The sequence below is a fragment of the Triticum dicoccoides genome, chromosome 7B (assembly GCF_002162155.2).
Source record: "Triticum dicoccoides isolate Atlit2015 ecotype Zavitan chromosome 7B, WEW_v2.0, whole genome shotgun sequence".
Taxonomy (NCBI): domain Eukaryota; kingdom Viridiplantae; phylum Streptophyta; class Magnoliopsida; order Poales; family Poaceae; genus Triticum; species Triticum dicoccoides.
Window position 1 is genome coordinate 62,890,353 of NC_041393.1, and position 14,991 is coordinate 62,905,343.

The window sequence follows — 14,991 nt, forward strand, 5'->3', positions numbered from 1 at the left end:
TATTAGAAGGAGGCCTTAATATCCCTTAGTTTCCACTAGGACCCCGTTGCCACGGGAGGGTAGGACAAAAGATGTCATGCAAGTTCTTTTCCATAAGCACGTGTGACTATTTACGGAATACATGCCTACACTACATTGATGAACTGGAGCTAGTTCTATATCACCCTATGTTATAACTATTGCATGAGGAATCACATCCGGCATAATTATCCATCACTGATCCATTGCCTACGAGATTTTCATATATTGTTCTTCGCTTATTTACTTTTCCGTTGCTACTATTACAACTACTACAAAAACCCAAAAACATTTACCTTTTCTGTTGATACTGTTACCATTACTATCATACCACTTTTGCTACTAAACACTTTGCTGCAGATACTAAGTTATCCATGTGTGGTTGAATTGACAACTCAACTGCTAATACTCAAGAATATTCATTGGCTCCCCTTGTGTCGAATCAATAAATTTGGTTTGAATACTCTACCCTTGAAAGCTGTTGCGATCCCCTATACTTGTGGGTTATCAAGACTAATTTCTGGCGCCATTGCCGGGGAGCATAGATCTATTCTCTAAGTCACTTGGGATTTATATCTGTTGATCACTATGAAGAACTTGAAAGACGCCGAGACCAAGATTTTGCCCTCAACTATGAGGGGAGGTAAGGAACTGCCATCTAGCTCTGCACTAGATTCTCCTTCCGTTATTGATAGACTTGCGACACCTAAACCTGCTACTGCTATGAATTCTGATATGTCGCATGTTATTGATGATGCCACTTCTGCTATGCATGATGAAACTACTTCTGTGCATGATACTACTTTGCCACTAGGTGAATTTCTTGATGAAAAACTTGCTAGAGTTAGGGGGAATGAAAATATTGAAGAACCTATTATTGATGATAGTGATGATGAACGTTCCCCCAATGATTATGTATTACCTATTGTTCCTAAGGGTTATGTTATGAACAAAGAAGCTTCTGAAGCTATTCTTTCTTGCAATGATAGAAATGATCTTAAGAAATTATTAGCTAAATGGAAGCAGCAGTCTCTTAATGCTAGAATGAAACCCGATCCTACTTTTACTACTTCACCTATCTATGTTACTGATAAGGATTATGAATTCTCTATTGATCCTGATATTGTTACTTTAGTTGAATCTGATCCTTTTTATGGCCTTGAATCTGAAACTCTTGTGGCACATCTTACCAAGTTAAATGATATAGCCACCCTATTTACTCATGATGAGAAGTCTCACTATTTATATATCCTTAAGATATTTCTGTTCTCATTAAAGGGTGATGCTAAGACTTGGTATAATTCTCTTGCTCCTGGTTGTGTGCGTAGTCCCCAGGATATGATTTATTACTTCTCTGCTAAATATTTCCCTACTCATAAGAAACAAGCTGCCTTGCGGGAAATATATAATTTTGTGCAAACCAAAGACGAGAGTCTCTCACAAGCTTGGGGGAGGCTTCTCCAGTTGCTTTATGCTTTGCCTGATCATCATCTTAAGAAAAATGAAATACTTGATATCTTTTATAATGGACTAACCGATGCTTCCAAGGACCACTTGGATAGTTGTGCTGGTTGTGTTTTCAGGGAAAGAACAGTCGACGAAGCTGAAATATTATTGAATAATATGTTGACTAATGAAAATAATTGGACTCTTCCCGAGCCAGTTCCTGAAGTAATTCCTCAACCAATTGAGCCAACTCCTGAGCCTATTCCTAAACCCACTCCGAAGAAGAGAGGTGTTTTATTCCTCAGTCCTGAAGATATGCAAGAGGCAAAGAAATCAATGAAAAAAAGGTATTAAAGCTGAAGATGTTAAGAATTTACCTCCTATCGAAGAAATACATGGTCTGAATATACCGCCTGAAGAACCACATTGTCTTGATAACCCGACATAGGTAGTAAAGGTAAACTCTCTCTATAGATATGATAAAATTGAGATACCCTCTACTAAATTTCATAGCCCATGCTTAGATGAATTTGATGACTTTATGGCTAGACAAGAAAGTTTTAATGCTTATGTTGGTAGAGAGTTAAAGAATAATGCTTTCGAGATAGGACGCGTAGGTGATAATCTGGCTAGAGTTAAAGATGAACTTCACCGCGTTAGCAAATATGCTTCTATGGTTGCTACTCAAGCCGAGCAAGTGCTCAAGGCTCAAAATGATTTGCTTGATGAATTGAATAATAGAAATGACTTTGCTGTTAGAGTGGCTACTAGAACTGGTAGAATGACTCAGGAACCTTTGTATCCTGAAGGCCACTCTAAAAGAATTGAACAAGATTCTCAGAATAATAATCTAGATGTTCCTAGTTCTTCTAAGAAGAAGAAAAAGAAGAATGATAGGACTGTGCAAACTTCTAGTGAACCTAATATAGAAACACTTGAGAATCCCAATGATACTTCTATCTCTGATGCTGAAACACAATCCGGAGATGAACATGAACCTGATGATAATGCTAATAATGATGTTCATGTGGATGCTCAACCTAGTAATAACAATGATGTAGAGATTGAAACTGCTGTTGATCTTGATAACCCACAATCAAGAAACCAATGTTACGATAAGAGAGATTTTGTTGCTAGGAAGCACGGTAAAGAAAGAGAACCATGGGTTTAGAAACCCATGCCCTTTCCTCCTAAACGATCCAAGTCAAAGAATGATGAGGATTTTGAGCGCTTTGCTGAAATGATTAGACCTATTTTCTTACGTATGCGCTTAACTGATATGCTTAAAGTAAATCCTTATGCTAAATACATGAAGGATATCATCACAAATAAAAGAAAGATAACGGAAGCTGAAATTTCCACCATGCTTGCTAATTACACTTTTAAGGGTGGAATACCAAAGAAACTTGGAGAACCGGGTGTTCCAACTATACCATGCTCCATTAAAAGAAATTATGTTAGAACTGCTTTATGTGATCTTGGAGCCGGCGTTAGTGTTATGCCTCTCTCTTTATATCGTAGACTTGAATTGAATAAGTTGACACCTACTGAAATATCTTTACAAATGGCTGATAAATCAACTGCTATACCTGTCGGTATTTGTGAGGATGTGCCTGTTGTGGTTGCAAATGTCACTATCTTAACAGACTTTGTTATTCTTGATATTCCCGAGGACGATAGTATGTCTATTTTCCTTGGTAGACCTTTTCTTAATACTGCAGGGGCTGTTATTGATTGCAACAAAGGCAATGTCACTTTTCATGTTAATGGCAATGAGCATACGGTACACTTTCCGAGGAAACAATCTCAAGTTCATAGCATCAATTCTATTGGAAAAATTCCAACTATTATTTTTGGAGGTTTTGAATTTCCTCTCCCTACTGTCAAGAAAAAGTATGATATTCTTATTGTTGGGGATTTTCATATCCCCGTTGAGGTAACTTAGTGTTATTCGAAATTTCTCCGGTTCCGTGTTATTCGGAATGAGTTTGTTAACAAGACTTGATCAACCTTGTTAGCGGATTCATTTTGATGACCACGAGATGGATGAAACTAGAAGGCACAACCTTCTGTACCCTCTTTTTACTTTCTATTTTTTAGAATAAATAAAGAAAAAATAGTATTATCCGTCTGTTTTCTGATTTATCCGTGCAATAAAAAATAGTCTGAAAATAAAAGTGCTCCAAATGCCCTGTAAATTTAGTATGATTTTTTCTGGAATATTTGAGGATTTTAGGCACTGAAAACACTGCAAAAGGGGCAAGCACCAGGCCACGAGAGAGGAGGGCGCGCCCCACCTGTAGGGCGTGCCCCCCTATCTCGTGGGCCCCTGGTGGCTCCCCTCCACTTATGCCAGCACCCACACACTCCATCTTCTACGCAAAAAAAAAAAACCCCATCCAGCTCAAGCACGAGTTCTAGCTCGTTTTGCTGCGATTTTCGATCTCTTTGCTCAAAGCTCCATTCACAAAACTGCTTTGGGACATTGTTGCTTGGTATGTGACTCCTCCATTGGTCCAATTAGTTTTTGTTCTAGTTCTTTATCCATTGCAAATCCTTGCTGTCTTGGTGACCCTTTTCTTGAGCTTGCATGTTAAATTTTTGAGGTCCCAAGTAATTCTAATGCATGATATGGGCTCTAGGCACTTGTAGGAGTAGTTGCTATCAATCTTGTTTAGTTTTATGCACTTTTATTTTGAAGTTACTAATATTTCAGAAATTTTCAGAAAAATAAATATGCTTAGGGAATGTATCAAGGTGGTTCCTCGGCAAAGAAAGGGCCAAGGATTGCTATACGTGAGCAAGATGTTGAATTGCCGAGGAATGCATGTGTACGAGCCTGTGAGTGGCCATCCGATGATTTTATGATTGAAGCAGGCTTCAAGGAGGAATTTGACGTGTATGTGCGTAATGCTGAGCTGGAGGACTTCTTACAAGATAAGTGTCCTCAGTACTCTCAATTGACTGATTCCTTTGTGCGGAGGTTTAAATATAACTGTACACGTAATTCTCCTAGTGTCCTATTTGATATTTATGATACATCTTACACCATGGACTTAGAGGATTTTACAACTGCTTGCAAACTCCCGCAGTGGGGTAATATTAATGATCCTCCCAAATCTGAATTTAGAGATTTCCTTGCGAATATTACTGTGGGAGAATCTAGGGACGTAGCACAAGCTACCATAGGGAGCATTCATTTTCCTGCTTTACATTACTTTGCTCTCTTTATTGGTAGATGCATTAACGGTAAGGACGAGGTATCTCACATGTGTGCACCTGATCTTTGTGTCCTCAAGAGTGCTGTGTCAGGTTATAAAGGTTATAACTTGGGGGCAATTGTTGCACATAGGTTGCAGAATAATAGTAGAAAGGGAAAATTCTTTGGAGGAATTTATGCAACCCGTGTGGCTAATTTTCTTGATATAGCCCCGCGAGAAGGAGATATGATAATGCCTCCTGTTTATTTGGATAAAGAAGCTATGTTTAGTCATCATTTTCTTGAGAGGAATGTACAATTCCTCCATTATCGACTAATCTATGACAGACGCAACGTCGTCCCTCTCACTCTTCCTGCTCCCTACCTTTTTGATTTTCATGCAAGAGGAAGATATGTTGTCACCAGGGAAGAAGCCACTGAATATGAGAGGGAAATGGAGGCAGCTCGCCAACACGCTGCAGCCCAGGAGGCTGTTGCCTCTGCATCTTAGTACAACCCCAGTTTCACTTATGGATATCAGCCAGGCGGTCCTTGGTATTAAACCAACTTAGGCCAAAAGCCTAAGCTTGGGGGAGTACGTATTTCTCACCGACTTTACATTCATGTTCACACACCAGTCGTCGGTGCTCATACTCTTTCATTGTATTATCCATGCTAGTTTAAATTCCTTTTTCTAGTCTTTTTCTTGTGTGTTTGATAAACCTTGAGAAAAACCAAAAAAAATAGTTAGTTTAATTTTCTTGCCTGTAGTAGAAATTAAAATGAAAACCCAAAAATATTTCTTATTCTTCTTTTACTTGTTAGGAGCTTTCCCGTGTAAATAGTTTTATTTTCTTTTCTTTCCTTTGGGGGTCGAGAAGACCATATTAAAAATGCTTAGTGGCTCTTATATGCATGATTGTTTATTTAATTAGAGCCCATATTACTTGTCTTCTCTCTTGAGTTGAATGCTTGCAGATTCCAGCTTAGTCCAATGCACGTACACTCTTATTATTATACACATCGTTCGGTCGTGTGAGTGAAAGGCAATAATGATGATATATGATGGACTTATTGGGATGAGAAAAGCTGGTATGAACTCGACCTCTCTTGTTTTTGTAAATATGATGATTCATCGTTCCTGAGTCAGCTATATGACGTAAACATATTTGCAATGACATTTAGAGATTATAGTTACTTGTGCCATGCTTGATTAGCTATGAGTTATAATGGTTTACCTTGCGTGCCAACATGCTATTAGAATGATTATGATGTGGTATAATGGGAAGGTATCCTCCTTTAAATGAACTAAGTGACTCGACTTGGCACATGTTCACGCATGTAGTTGAATCAAATCAACGCAGCCTTCACGATATTTATGTTCATGGTGGATTATATCCTACTCATGCTTGTACTTGGTGTGAATTAATTTTAATGCATGCCTACGACTGTTGTCGCTCTCTCAGTTGGTCGCTTCCCAGTCTTTTGCTAGCCTTCACCTGTACTAAGCGGGAATACTGCTTGTGCATCCAAACTCCTTCAACCCCAAAGTTGTTCCATATGAGTCCACTATACCTTCCTATATGCGGTATCTACCTGCCGTTCCAAGTAAATTTGTATGTGCCAAACTCCAAACCTTCAAATGAAATTCTGTTTTGTATGCTGGAGAAGCTCATGTAACAACTAGGGCTGCCTATATCTTCCATGCTAGGTAGGTTATTCTTAGAGGAGTGGACTCCGCTCCTCATTCACGAGAAAGGGTCGGTAACCGGGATGCCCAATCCCATGATCTAAAAAGATCAAACCAAACCCAAACTCTCCTCCGGTTTTGGGATTTTTTTCATTAAAAGGTAGAAAAGAAGTTGGACTCTTGGCGACCTATGGCCCACGCCTCCTATTCTATTTGTTCAGGGCAGGCGGCGTAATTAACACCACTTTCTTATTACCTAAGAGATTAGCAAATCAAAATAATTAAATAAAACTCCCCCAGGGCTGTTGTATGTTGGAGGCACTCGTTGTTTCGAGCAAGCCATGGATTGATGCTTGTTGGTGGTTGGGGGAGTATAAACCTTTACCATTCTGTTTGAGAACTGCCTATAATGCATTTAGTGTGGAAGATACAGCCATCTCATAGGTGTTGCGTTGACAGCGAAAGTATGCCGCTCAAAATACTATTCAATCTCTATTTTAAAATCGAGCTCTGGCACCTCTACAAATCCCTGCTTCCCTCTGCGAAGGGCCTATCTATTTACTTTTATGTTGAGTCATCACCCTTCTTATTAAAAGCACCCACTAGAGAGCACACCGTCATTTGCATTCATTATTATTGGTTTATATTGGGTATGACTTGACTGGATCTCTTTTACCATGAATTACAATGTTTAGTTAGTCCTTGATCTTTAAAGGTGCTCTGCATCTATGTTTTGCGGTCTCAGAAAGGGCTAGCGAGATACCATTTTGTTATATCATGTTATGATTATTTTGAGAAAGTGTTGTCATCCGAGCTTTATTATTATGGCTCGCTAGCCGATTATGCTATTGATATGAGTAATTGTGAGACCTTTGTGTTATTGTGAGTATGGTTAGTTCGTAATATTTGCTGAAACTTGAATGTTGGCTTTTCATGTTTACAACAACAAGAGCAAACAGAGTTTGTAAAAATTTTTCTTTTCACTTTCAGTTTATCAACTGAATTGCTTGAGGACAAGCAAAGGTTTAAGCTTGGGGGAGTTGATACGTCTCCAACGTATCTACTTTTCCAAACACTTTTGCCCTTGTTATGGACTCCAACTTGCATGATTTGAATGAAACTAACCCGGACTGACGCTGTTTTCAGCAGAACTACCATGATGTTGTTTTATGTGTAGAAAAGAAAAGTTCTCGGAATGACCTGGAAATCCACGGAGGGACTTTTCAGAATTAATAAGAATTTTTGGCGAAAGAATCAGGGCTAGGGGGCCCAAGGCCTGTCCATGAGACAGGGGGGCGCTCCCCTAGGGCGCGCCCCCTATCTCGTGGGCCCCCCGGACCTCCTCCGACCTCAACTCCAACTCCATATATACCGTCTCGCGGAGAAAAAAAATCAGAGAGAAAGTTTCATCATGTTTTACGATACAGAGCCGCCGCCAAGCCCTAATCTCTCTCGGGAGGGCTGATCTGGAGTCCGTTCAGGGCTCCGGAGAGGGGGATTCGTCGACGTCGTCATCATCAACCATCCTCCATCACCAATTTCATGATGCTCACCGCCGTGTGTGAGTAATTCCATAGTAGGCTTGCTGGACGGTGATGGGTTGGATGAGATTTACCATGTAATCAAGTTAGTTTTGTTAGGGTTTGATCCCTAGTATCCACTATGTTCTGAGATTGATGTTGCTATGACTTTGCTATGCTTAATGCTTGTCACTAGGGCCCGAGTGCCATGATTTCATATCTAAACCTATTATGTTTTCATGAATATATGTGTGTTCTTGATCCTATCTTGCAAGTCTATAGTCACCTATTATGTGTTATGATCCGACAACCCTGAAGTGACAATAATCGGGACACTTCTCGGTGATGACCATAGTTTGAGGAGTTCATGTATTCACCATGTGTTAATGCTTTGGTCCGGTTCTCTATTAAAAGGAGGCCTTAATATCCCTTAGTTTCCACTAGGAACCCGTTGCCACGGGAGGGTAGGAAAAAAGATGTCATGCAAGTTCTTTTCCATAAGCACGTGTGACTATTTATGGAATACATGCCTACATTACATTGATGAACTGGAGCTAGTTCTATATCACCCTATGTTATAACTATTGCATGAGGAATCGCATCCGGCATAATTATCCATCACTGATCCATTGCCTACGAGCTTTTCATATATTGTACTTCGCTTATTTACATTTCCGTTGCTACTGTTACAACTACTACAAAAACCCAAAAACATTTACCTTTTCTGTTGCTACTGTTACCATTATTATCATACCACTTTTGCTACTAAACACTTTGCTGCAGATACTAAGTTATCCAGGTGTGGTTGAATTGAGAACTCAACTTCTAATACTCAATAATATTCTTTGGCTCCCCTTGTGTCGAATCAATAAATTTGGGTTGAATACTCTACCCTCGAAAGCTGTTGCGATCCCCTATACTTGTGGGTTATCACACCTTCCCGCCATCGTCTCTCCCCTCACTGTAAGCTCCCCACCCCTCCCCCATCCCCTTTCTCTCTGCTTAGTTAGTACTAGATGTTTTTAGTAGTAGTAAATGTTAATTTGGGGTTCATAGATAATGATTTTTAGTAGTTGAACTAGTTTAGTTTTAGTTGAACTAGTTTAGTTTTAGTTGAACTAGTTTAGTTTAGTTGAACTAGTTTAGTAAGTAAATTAATAAACTAGTTGAACTAGTTGAATTAATAGAACTAATGTATTTTTAGTAAGTAAATTAATAAACTAGTTGAACTAGTTTTGTTTAGTTGAACTAGTTTAGTAAGTAAATTAATATAGCTAGTTGAACTACTTTATTTTTAGAAAGAACTAGTTTTTTTCTATTTGTAGTAAGTTTATATTTAGTAAGAACTAGTTGAATTAATAGAACTAGTTGAACATGTCATATTTGTTGTTATTTTTTTAGTTTAAGCAATTATTCTGGATGTATTAGTGATAACTTATAGGGTTTTTGCTTTTGCAGAAATCAAGGAGCCCCTCCATCATCCCCGCCATCGTCCCCGTCACCGACCCCCTCCGAACTCGAGGTGAGACCTGCCAAATCTCCATGTATATCTTGTGTTGCTCATATAGAATATGTGGTTGCCCAAGTGGCCGGTCATGTTCAGGTTACACCTCCGAGTGGCCTATGCTTTGCCGGAGTGTTGATTAATTTCCGTTCCGACAAATTTCAGGCGCTCGATATGTCCTTTTTTTAGCAAAGGTCATGCTGGATGTTTCCGTGAATTCTGGCATGAATTGTGCTAGAATATGTAGGAAATATCGAGTGGCCTGGATTTTCTCGAAAAATAATGATCTAATTTAGGTTTTTTAGTACACATATTTAATTGTACAAGTTTAATCTTTGAATTATGAACGTAGTAAATGTGGTACTCGGACGATGACAGTCTCCCGGGGAAGAACAGCTGGTGCCACGACGATCGAGGTATGTGCGACAGGTTCATTGAGCTGGACGAAGATCGGCGCTTCAGCATTAAGCTCGAGGAGACCTTCGATGTTGAAACGGTACACAACAACGACAAGTGTTTTTTTGTAATTAAGCATGACTTCAACTATTTCAACATCTAATTTTCATCTTTTACAATTCGACTAGCTTATCCCATGCCATGCAAGATGCTATGTCTTGGAGAGGATGAGTTTTGAAGACCATGAAAATTTTGAAACAAAGAAAATACACCTAAGGACCCATCATGATATGGATTTTGAAGTAAATCTGTGCAATGCTCAGAGCGTAATCCATTTTGGTTGCCAAAATTGAGAAGCACTTTGCAAAATGTATGGTTTTTATGAGGGTATGATTGTCACCATGGATCTTGGTGATCCTGACATCGAGCAAGACAATATGGACATTTGGGTCCTTGTCGATACACTTCCGATTGTACCGCAATGTGAGTTTCTCAAACATAGTTATTAACTAATTTATATTGTTTATTTCAAAATAGTTGACATCTTATTTCCATTGACAGCTTATTTTGATTCTTCAAATAATGTGCGGAAGATGGTAGACAAAACCCACTACACTGATGGCCCCGAATTAACTTATAAGGAGAAAAGTCATCTGCTCGCATTTTGTACTTATCTTGAGGATTACAATACCTATTATCAAACTCCTCCAAATTATGGTGAATACGTGTCACTAGTGCACGTGTTGAACCACGGTAACTTCTATGGAGATACCCTGGTAAGATTTTTTACTATTACGACATCCGCGCATCTTTTGCATACTTCTAAAACTAGTACATCATTGCTAACTACGAAGTTATTACTATGTTTTTCAACAAAAACTCCCGATGGATTGTGTGCCTCATCTGATGTATCTGAATGGTCGCCTTACAGTTCTGAACATACTGCCAGGTAAATTTAGGGAGCTCACCTGTGCATATCGGATTTCTAAAACACATGCTCATCAAAGAATGGAAAAAATATTTGGACATTCGCAAGGAGGTTCTTGGAAGTAACATTCAGCGAAAGACAAGAATTGGAGACAGGATAATCTCCATTCTCCATAATGGAGAGCCAGGGGCTATCTTGTTTTTTGCTATTTTACCTTAGAAAATGTAGTAGGTCCTAAGAGAATGTAGTAGGTCCTATGAGGTACAATATGTTTATTATGTGGTACAATGTGTTAAGAGTTAATGATGAGGAGTACTTGTGATTACGACTATTGACCAAATTTCTATGTGATGTCATTGATGAAAACGATGATCTTGAGGAGGTGTTATATGACAATGATGTATTATGATGATAAGTTGTTAATGATATGATGATGATGATGATATTATTATATCATTGGGTGAAAGAACCGCAGATTAGTTTCAAGTGGATGGACATCCACTTGAAACTAGTTCACAGTTCTTTCACTCCGTGATGTAATAACTCATTATGATGTAAAAACAATCTCTAAATTCCTGTTGTATGAAAACTTGTGTAAAGGTGTATGAATACAACATGAAATAAAAAAGAAATAAAATACGACATAATAGTAGTAGCGCGGGCAGGGAGAAGCGCTACTACTAATTACCAGTAGCGCTCCTCTGGGGAAGCGCTACTACTAAGTCGATTTAGCAGCAGTATGAGTCGAGGCACGCTACTGCTAAGCTTTAGCTGTAGCACCGTACCAGTAGCGCTCCAGCCCGCGCTACTGATAGGCCTAAAACCCGCGCTGCTGTTAGGCTTTTCCCTAGTAGTGCACCCCTGTCAGAACTCCGCGTCTCGGTCACCTCCGACGCTCCAGTAGGGCTCCCCGCCGCTTCTCCTTCTTCGTTCAATCCCTGTCCTCCGACCGCCCAGCCAGGTACCCAGGGGCGGTCCTAGGATTTCAGGGGCCCGGGGCGAAACTAGAACCTGGGCCCCTTAGTACAACATTGAAAATAATAATAAGCATGTTTAAATTGCATTTAACAACTATGTATAGGATAAAAGGACTATGTATAGGATAATTAATTTGCCGAGAAACTTAAATTACTCACTACAGGGAATATGTAGCAACGATATTTCATATGATATGAAAGATAATTTTTTCACACTCCTCTTGTGAAGCCAGACACAAGTAAAACTCTCTATATTAGGTGGGCAAGAGTTGATCTGTCCACCAATAATCTATCCTAAAGAAAATCGAAAGTATCAAAAGATCCATATAGAGAGGGTAAGCTAAATCATGCATGCAGTGTATACCAGGAAACATGAAGCTTGAGAGTGCATAACTAAAATTTTCCCCACAAGAGTGCACAGATTGGAATTGCATTTTTTTTTTGCGGGCGAGCCTGAAAATGCATGGTGTCACAGCCATGAACTTGATTTCAACAATGAAGTTTTATATAAGCTAGTTCTTGGCTACTAAAATAGTAAGCATATACATATAAGTTCAAATCAATTAGGAATACACTTGGGCCTCTAAAAATTCTGGCCCACAAACAGGGTTCCTTTCTCAGAAGGGGGGAATAAGAGAGATGCACTAGAGCATCTCTAGCAGACCTCTTATATCAGGACCTTTATCTTATATCACGGAACTTTATAATGCGTTTACAGTTCGTGAAAAACGTGTTTTGCGGGTTGGCGCAGGCTGCGGCCGAACAGACACACAAACACGTGTCTGTCCGGCCATAGCCCGCGCCAGCCAACAAAACACGTGTTTTTTTTTTTCTGAATTTGACACAAATCTCACAAATTATGCAAAATTATGAATTTAATATAAGGTAAAATGTGAATACTATGAATCCAAATTACAATAATTATTCAAATCATCGAATTAAACTAATAATTCAATACAAGAATTGTCCGGAATACAACAATGATCCAATGATACAAATCACACATGAATTAAATGAAATGAATGTAAAATTGTCCGATTTACCGCCCATGCCTTTGCCAATGGTGCTCAATGAGATTCTCCTGAAGCTGATGGTGGGTGCTCAATGATGCAAAAATAATTTAAGGCTTCTTCCTCGTGCGTTGCTGAGTTTCTTGGCTGACTGGGCAAGCAGCAATAAAAAATTGCCCACGAGGAATTCGAACTCACGACGTCCTTTTGAGTACGAGAGCCTAGAGCCAGCAGAGCCATCTGTTTGTTGTGTGGTAAAATAAGGTTTGCCTGCCTATTAGTCTATATTGCTTCTTTGCATTCAATTTCATCAATTTATATATGTTTGTGAGTTGTACAGTTGACGTGCAGCCTTAAGAATCAACTAAGGAGGGTGAGTTTGGATAATGTTTAACCTACAGAGACAAATCATTAAAAGACCAGATTGGAATAAATAACACCAGGGGCATCTGACAACCACAGCTTGGTTCTAAGAGCATCTCCAGCCGTGCCCCAGAACGGCCTCCTCAGGTGATTTTTTTCGCCGGCGCCGAAAAAACGGCCCAGTCGCGTCTCAGGAGTTCGTTTTTCGCCGACTTGAACCCAAATCAGCGCCGGCGGACCCAGGCCGAACCCGACGCGCTGGGGGGCGCTCGGGGCGCCGGGGCGAGCGTTTTGGCGTGAAGCAGCCGCGGACCCGCCGAGTCAGCGGGACGGCTGCTTCGTCGACCTCATCGCCTCGGTTTCTGCGGGAATCAATGCGAAGGGTGCCGCGCTACCGCGCCGGTCAGCCTCCATTGATGCCTCACGGGCGGCGCAGTGAAGAGCCGCCGACGCGCGTCCGCTCGCATGCGTCACGTGTCCGCCCGCATGCTACCCCACCCGCCACCCCGCTTCAGCTATAAAATGGCGCCCTCCCCGCCGGTGAGCGCCACAACCTCCCCTCTCCCTCCCGCGAAAGCCTTCTTCCCGCCGACGAGCTCTTCCCGCCGACGAGCGAAATGGCCGAGAGATACCCAGGGGATGGCGCAACGGCGAACGACTTCGGCCGCCGACACCTCCAGGAGCCGGAGGCGCGCCTTCTTTACGAGGCCGAGTACCCGGCGCCCCTCGACATGCGCGTACCGGGGGCTTGGAGGCTGAGTGCCGGCGGCGTCCCGGTGCCGCCGATCCCCAAAGGAGCCGCACGGTGGGCGGAGATCGCCCACATCCGCTCCTCGCTGACGAAGGAGCAGCGGAACGAGCCGAGGTACGCGCCAGACAGCAAAACGCTGTGGACGATGTACTTCGAGCGCCGCCGCGAGGAGCAGATCGCCTCCGTCAACGGCATCATCCCACGCGGCCGCCTCAACTCCGAAGGACGGCGCGAGTGGTGGGGCGTCCCCGACCGCACACTCAACACCGTCCTCGACCACATCGGGACAGGCAATGTGCCGCGGCTGGAGTACCCGGCGCGCCCCTCATTCTCTCGCCGCCGCGGTAGTTCCTGGATACCGCGGTGAATGGAGCCGGGGTTGTCCTCCTTGTCGGGCTCCGGCTCGCCGGTCCTACGCCCCGTCAAGCCCGAGCCGGAGGAGACACCGCTCAGGCGTCGTGTGCGTAGCTGCGCCCTTGTCATCAACAAGCCCTCGCCTGCGACATCACCAACGAGGCGCTCCCTCCACCTGGTCCAGCCAAAACCCGAGCCGGACATGCCCCCCGTGAAGCCGGAGCACGCCGGCATGGTGGCCCCCGACGACGAGTCCGCACTCAAATGGGCGAGGTAGGACTACGTCCGCGAGCAGGTGCGCCGCTAGCGTCGGGCGTACCTGGAGACCCAGGCCCGTAGCCGCGCCGAGGCCCGTTGCTGCGCCGAGGAGGGCGGCGTTATCGTCATCGACAGCGACGACGAGGTCGAGGCCGGGCCGTCGAGCGCTGTCGGCGACCCGAGCGAGGGGTGCAGCAGGGACGCCACGGGCGAGGCGCGCGACGCGGACGACGATGGCGGCGACTACACCCGCTTCTACAGGCTTCTCGGCATGTAAACGGCGGCAGCGGCGGTGGCGGCAGTGGCTAGGCTTTTTAGTTCGTTTTTAAGTTAGTTCATGCATGTTTTAAGTTTTTGTACAAATTTCGATGAAAAATGGCCGAGTTCATGCAAAAGTCGCCGAGTTTGATAAAAAAATAAGACGAACTTCGCCGAACCCGCGGCGACTGTGGGCGTGTGACTGGGAGCGAATCGAATCCCAGGGGCCGAATTAGCGCCGGCTCGCCCCCCAGGCCGCTCTTTTTCGGCGCCCTGGGGGGGCGAACGCAGTGGCGGAGCCAGGATTCGAGTATAGGGG